Consider the following 7,357-nt stretch of genomic DNA (forward strand, 5'->3'; position numbering starts at 1 on the left):
CGATTGACAAAAGGCTATATACTTCTTTAGGAGTATGTGGTAGACTCATAGCAACAATAACCTTTATCTTATCAAGATTGGTTGCAATACCAGCTGGGCTAACCATATGGCCCAATAGCAAGCCATAGGGCACTCCAAAGATGCACTTTCTTGGATTAAGAGAAATGCAAAATTGCCTACAACACTCAAATTTTTTTCTTAAAATAACCAATTATATCTCCCTTGTTGGTCGTTGCCCCCAGATCATCAATAAAGACTTTCAACTTCTTTGGGGAAATATCACCAAAAATCTTATCAACTGTACATTGCCAATAACCTAGTGCATTGCATAACCCAAATGGCATAACATGATATGCAAAGGTGCCAAATACAGTAATAAATGTTGTTTTCAACTTGTCTTCCTCTGAAATAGTCATTTGGTTTAATCCAACAAAGCAATCCATAAATGAATAGATATCTCTATCCACCAACTAATCTAAAATCTATTCAATAAATAGTAGCAAAGAGTAATCTTTGACCATTTTCTTATTGAGCTCTCTAAAATCTATGCATATCCAGATTTGATTATTCTTCTTTTTCTTGATAACCACTAATGAACACCACTCTGTGTATTATATAGAAAATATCAAGCTAGTCTTACGTAATTTTTATAGCTCCTCAAATAGTCCATCCCTTAGCTCAAAAGGCATATGCCTCACTTTTTGTCACATTGGGCAACTACCTTCCTTCAAGGAAATGATATGCATAGCTAAACTGGAAGGAATACTTCTCAGCTCATCATAACTCTAGGCTAAAATATCACAAAATTCTTGAATCAAGGATATGTGGTATTTTTTTTCTTTCAAACTAAGCATATTAATTGGTCATGGATCAGCCAACATAGTGAGGTCTAGGCTCAATCACATATGCATATCTTATTCTGGCTTGAGCTTCTATCAACTCATTTAGAGTCACTTGGTAAACATCCTCTGTAGTTGACCCCTCTTATGATTTGTCACTTGATGAAGTCCCACTACTAGATAGATCACCTAATGCATCTAATTCCAATGAAAATAAAGTACTGTCTCACTTTGAGGATATTTAGGATATGCATCCATCATCACATGTTGAGCACCTCTACCAAAAATTAGATGACCAGTGGGTATATCAACTTGATAATCATATTGCAAGATCCATGGCCTTCCTAACAATACTTGATAGCTTGGCTACCCTACAAACTTGATAACTCTGAAGTACACAATGCATTCCACATTAGCAACAGTCACACATACTTTGGTAATGCAACCTTCTGGTTTCCTTAAACTGTCATTAGTTGTTCGGAGAATTGTGGAGGCATCCTTTTGGATTTCGAGCCCTAATCTTTCCATCAATTCTAAAATAATGTTGACAAAGGATCCTGTGTCCACAATATGTATGCTACTATCCTTGGGTAATACTTTTCAGCTATAAAGATAGTGAGAGAGAAGGAAGGAGTCTCACTTGTAGCTTTCTCACTTACACAATGGAGGAATACACACAAAGGTGGAGGCTGAAAACAGTTTTCCTCTTCTTAATTGTGTAAGCCAAAATAACTCTAGTACAAAGAAATAGAAGAACCCTATATGTCGGTCTCAAACCAAACTCAACTAACTAAGGTGGCATACTAACTAATCCACAAACTAGAGTACATAAGGATAGCTATCATCTAGCTATTATTCATGGGCAGTGTACCAACCGCATTTGCAGAGCTAACAAGTCCGTGACATAAATACACAACGGTCACCCTGGCATATCACGAGTAGAGCTCGATATCTCAACACTCCCCCTCAAGCTCAATCCCAATTTCTGCACACCAAGCAGGTCTCTAAACTTGCGCAACTTCTCTGCGCCCAATGCTTTTGTGAATATGTCAGCTACCTAATCCTCTGTGCTAACATAAACTAGATCAATAAGACCTAGTAAAACCCTCTCCCACACATAGTGATAATGCACCTCAACGTGCTTTGTTCTAGCATGATAGACTGGGTTATTTGCCAAGTGTATACTGCTCATGTTGTCACAATAAATGACAACTGGCTCATCTGTAGGGACTGATGCATATCATAAAGTAGCTTATGCAACCAAGCTACCTCACATGCAGCCATTGTTGCACCCCTGTACTCAGCCTCTCTGCTCGACAAGGCAACTATAGGTTGTTTCTTGCTGCTCCAAGTGAGTGCGGCAATCCCAAAAGAGAACACATCCACTGGTAGATCGTCTATCAGAAATGCTACTAGCCCAATCAGCATCAGTGTATCCATGCAATTGTATCTAAACCCCAGTCTCATAAAATAGTCCATATGCAATGTGGACTTCACGTACCTAAGTATGCGTCTAGCCACATCCAAATGCGGTTTCCTTGGAGCCTGCATAAACTGACTTACCAATCCAACAGCATAGCTCAAATCTGGCCTAGTAATAGTCATATAAATCAAACTTCCTACTATGCATCTGTACATAGTAGGGTCTTCCAGAAGCTCACCTACATCTATGCTCAGCTTCACATTCTGCTCCAAAGGAACTGAAATAGGTTTACAGTTTGTCATCCCATATTTGGACAGCATGTCCAATCCATACTGCCTCTGCAAGAGCCGTATCCCACTTGGTGATCTAATCATCTCAATACCCAAGAAATAACACAATTCTCCCAAATCCTTCATCTCAAACTTCTGCTTCAATAGCATTTTCACATGAAGGATATATTCATCACTATCACCTGTGATAATCAAATCATCAACATAAATGACAAGCAGCATAATACCTTTCTCTGTTTTTCTCACATAAAGTGAAAAATCTGCCTTGGAAATCTGAAAGCCAATAGTGACAAGATATTATCCTATCTTGTCAGATCATACTCTAGGTGCTTGCTTCAAGCCATACAAGGCTTTCTTCAACCTACAAACAAACTCAGAATGAACAGCATGCATATAACCTGATGGCTACTCCATATAGACCTCTTCTTGCAAATCACCATGCAAGAAGGCATTCTTTACATCTATCTAATGTAAAGACCATCCCTTTGATGCAACCATAGCAATGACTACTCTTACGGTTGCCATCCTTGCAACTGGACTAAATGTTTCTTCACAATCAATGCCATATGTTTGTGCATACCCCTTGACTACTAATCTTGCCTTGTATCCGTTCACAGAACCATCTGCATTGTGCTTCACCTTATAAACCCGCTTACAACCAATTGCATCCTTATCTTTAGGCAAAGGCACCAATTCCCATGTAGCATTTGCTTCCAAGGCATCCATTTCTTCATCCATGGCTTTCTCCCATTTTTCTTTTCCCATGGCTTGCTCAAAAGAAGTGGGTTATGGTTCCTGTATCACTTTGACCATATAGGCATAGTGAATGGCTGTAAATCCATCATATTTCAGCCTATCCATAGGATACCTAGCTCTAATAGACCTGCGCAAAGTAGGCTCACTTCTAGGTGCTCTCAAAACATCCCTGGTCTTCCTTACTCAAGGTGTAACAACAGAAGGAATACCCAACTCATCATCAATGCTCTGTTCTGAGCCACCGGATTCACCATCCACATAAGAGTGACCTGCATTCACATCAAACATGGGCTGATCTACCTTCTCTTTTCCTTTTCATGATACCTGCATACCACTATCTGCATTGCTTTGAGGAGATTCTCCTGATCTCAATCTGCCTGTCCATGGCGAAGAATGTGAACCACTGCTAGAGGACACTCTAGTTCCACTAATATTTTGTGACTGCTCTTGTGAATTCTGCACAGCATTACCATTTTGTGCATCTACATCATCAATCACATTTACAGGTTTATACCAACTACTCATCTCATCAAAAACAACATCTCTGCTCACTTTAAACTTACAAGTAGAAGGGTTATAGCATCTATACCCTTTCTACTGTAGAGAGTAACCAATAAAGATGCACTTCTCAGCTTTTGAATCCAACTTGGATCTCAACTCATCCGGCACATGAACATAGGCAATGCAACCAAAAATTTTCAAATGAGAAATATCTAGTTTCCTACCAGTATACCTCTCCTCTAGAGTCATCCCATGTATTGTTGCAGTGGGAGTCCTGTTCATTATGTAGACTGCTGTAGCAACTACTTCAGCCCAATAAAAATCTGGCAGGTCTTTTTCGTTGAGCATGGCACGAGATACCTCTCCAATATGCTTGTTTTTCCTTTCTGCAATTCCATTTTGCTGTGGTGTATGACTGCATGAATATTGCTACTTTATGCCATGCTCCTGCAAGAACCTTGTAAACTCATTTGAGAGGTACTCTCCCCCTCAATCTGACCTTAGGCATTTTATTTGCAGGCATGTTTCTTTTTCAACATAGCTTCAAGAGTTTTAAAATGCCCAAACACTTCACTTTTCTTTTTCATAAAAAACACCCAAACTTTTCTGCTATAGTCTCATCAATAAAAGTGACAAAATAATGATAGCCTCCAATAGATGCAACTTTAGTGGTCCACACATCAGAGTGGATTAATTCCAGTGGCTTCTTACTCTCTTGAACATGTCTAGGAAATGGTTTCCTTTCCTGTTTTCCAAATTGATAGGCTTCACATATCTTATGCATTTCTGCAACCTTGAATTTAGGCAATCCTGCAACAATATTTTGGGCCTGCATTGATTTAAGTCATTGTACATTAACATGACCAATGCATTTATGCCAGATATCAATATCTGCAACTACACTGGTCCCATGTGCAAACATTGTTGCACTCAATTCAGGCATGTCTGCATCCAATGTAAACATTCTACCCTTCTTTTTTCCTTTTGTTATCAAGTAACCTTTATTTTTCATATCCTCAACAAAGCATTCATGAGGATTAAATCTGACTTGCAAGCCCTGCTCAACCATTTGACCAACAGAAACCAAATTCTTGGTGATATTCGAGACATGAAATACATGTGGTAGGTATTTCTTTTTCCCATCCTGCATAGACAAAGGAATTTTTCCAATCTGTGCAATAGGATGTGCAGTATCATCACCAGTCTCCACAAATCTTGGTTTTTTCATTTTCCTTGCATCCTGCATCCATTCTACATGACCTGTCATGTGGTTTGACGCACCTGAGTCAACATACCACACATCGTTGCTTTCTTCTACACTTGTCACAAAATTGGTCATGTGCTGCACCATAAACAAATGCTCATTTCTGTCATCACACTATCTACTAGTAGATGCATAATTCCCTTGTTGCAATTTTCCATTCATGATGTCATTCTACTTTTTATAGCAGTCTTTAGCCATATGACCCATTTTACCACAGTAGTAGCATTCAACATTGTTGTTTGCATTTTGGCCTCTTTGCCATCCACCACGACCTCTTTGGCTCCCCCTGCATCTAGAGTTACCATGTCCTCCTCCATAGGACTAGTTTTCTTGAGTTTGCTGCATATTATGATTTCTACCAAGGCCTCCAGATCGGCCTCCTCTACCTCTGCCTCTACCTCTTGCATCATTTGAGTAGAATACGGCTTATTTTGAAGTTCCTCCTGAAGAAGATGCACCACCATTTCTCTACTCCTCAGAAATTAGAAGAGCAATCAACTCCTCAAAATCATGAAATCTTTCATGGATGGAAATGGATGTCCGAAACTGTACATAATCCTTTCCTAGACCATTCAAGGTCACAGAAACTAAATCATCATCTTCCATTGGCGACCCAATGGAAGCAAGTGCATCTGCAATCTTCTTCACCTTCATGTTGTAGTCATTGATACTTATACTTTACCTTTGCACATTGTGCAACTCTTGCTTGAGCTGTATTTTCCTGGCTTGCATATTTGTGCTATACATTTTTTACAAAGTATCCCATGCCTCCTTTGGCGTACTTGCATCCTGAATATGCACAATCATAGAGTTTGAAATACTGATAAACAGCCAATACATAACTTTTTTGGCTCTCTCATGCCATCCTTTAAATGCTTGCATTTGCTATTGATTAGGAACATCAGGAAGAACTAGTTCTTCATCATTTCCTATAATGAATTCCCAATATCCTTTTCCCATAAGGAAATTCGTCATTCTAAACTTCCATGCTTGGAAGTTGTTCTTGTCAAGCTTTTCAGTGACAATCTGTGAAAGAGAATCAAACGCCATTAGAGAACACTGCAAAATATTCTGTCAATGCAAAAAACACAGCTTCAGCCTCACAAGGGTAAATCTGCAAAACTGACGAAAGTGGTATTTGACCACACAGTCACTTCCTAGTGACGATTTTGCATCAACAGGCAACAAGGATGATTCTGTAACTCCCAATGTCTCTGTACACAAGCATACGATGCAATTTCAGTGGCAACTTTTCACCAACCTGTAGAAAGTGGTCGCACAGCAAAAAATAGGGCCTTTTCCTGAGTGCGTGCGGAAAACTTCTGCTGCCTTCAAAACGGGCCCCGAAATGGCCTCGAATCAAAAAAATAGGGTAACCGAGGGCTAAGCCCTTGTCCGTAGTATATACTGCCATCTCTTGCTACACCGCAAAGGGCGTCTCAATCTGAGACAATGCACTCTTGCACTTTCTGGCTGTGCTACCTGCAGAGACTTGCTCCCACACTCGAAAAATGAAAGCAACACTGGTCCTCTTACCAGGACACCGCGAACTTGGTTTGCATTCTTGAGCTCCTTACCACGAACCAAGCTCTGATACCATGTAAAGATAGTGGGAGAGAAGAAAGGAGTCTCACTTGTAGCTTTCTCACTTACACAATGGAGGAATACACACAAAGATGGAGGCTGAAAACAATTTTCCTCTTCCTAGTTGTGTAAGCCAAAAAGAAATCTAGTACAAAGAAATAGAAGAACCCTATATGTGGGTCTCAAACCAAACTCAACTAACTAAGGTCACATACTAACTGAGCCACGAACTAGAGTACATAAGGATAGCTATCATCCAACTATTATTTATGGGCGGTGTACCAACCGCATCTGCAGCTAACAAGTCGGTGACATAAATGCATAATGGTCACCCTGGCATATCACGAGTGGAGCTCGATATCTCAACATCAGCATGTTCAAACCAATGATTTTACACCTGAGTTGTTCCCAAGGGCTCAATGATATACCTAATCCAAAGAATCTTCTTGAACTCTTTATGCACTCTTGGAGATAACTTGATCAACTACAGGAGATTCACTCCAAGCTTTACCTCGCAAAGAAAATTTGCTAAATCAAATTCATGATAGCTAGCAATGGTTCTCTTCTCCCACTAAGCCATTCTTTCTCTTAGTTGTTAATAGGCTTTGCTACCTCTTTCTTAGCTTTTATCTTCTTCTTTTGCAACACCTTATTAGGGTCAATTTTTCTATCAGCAACTTTTAGAGGACTGGCTTCCATA

The sequence above is a fragment of the Lygodium microphyllum genome, chromosome 4 (genome assembly GCF_053477565.2).
Source record: "Lygodium microphyllum isolate KBCC chromosome 4, Lygodium_microphyllum_v1.1.10, whole genome shotgun sequence".
NCBI lineage: Eukaryota > Viridiplantae > Streptophyta > Polypodiopsida > Schizaeales > Lygodiaceae > Lygodium > Lygodium microphyllum.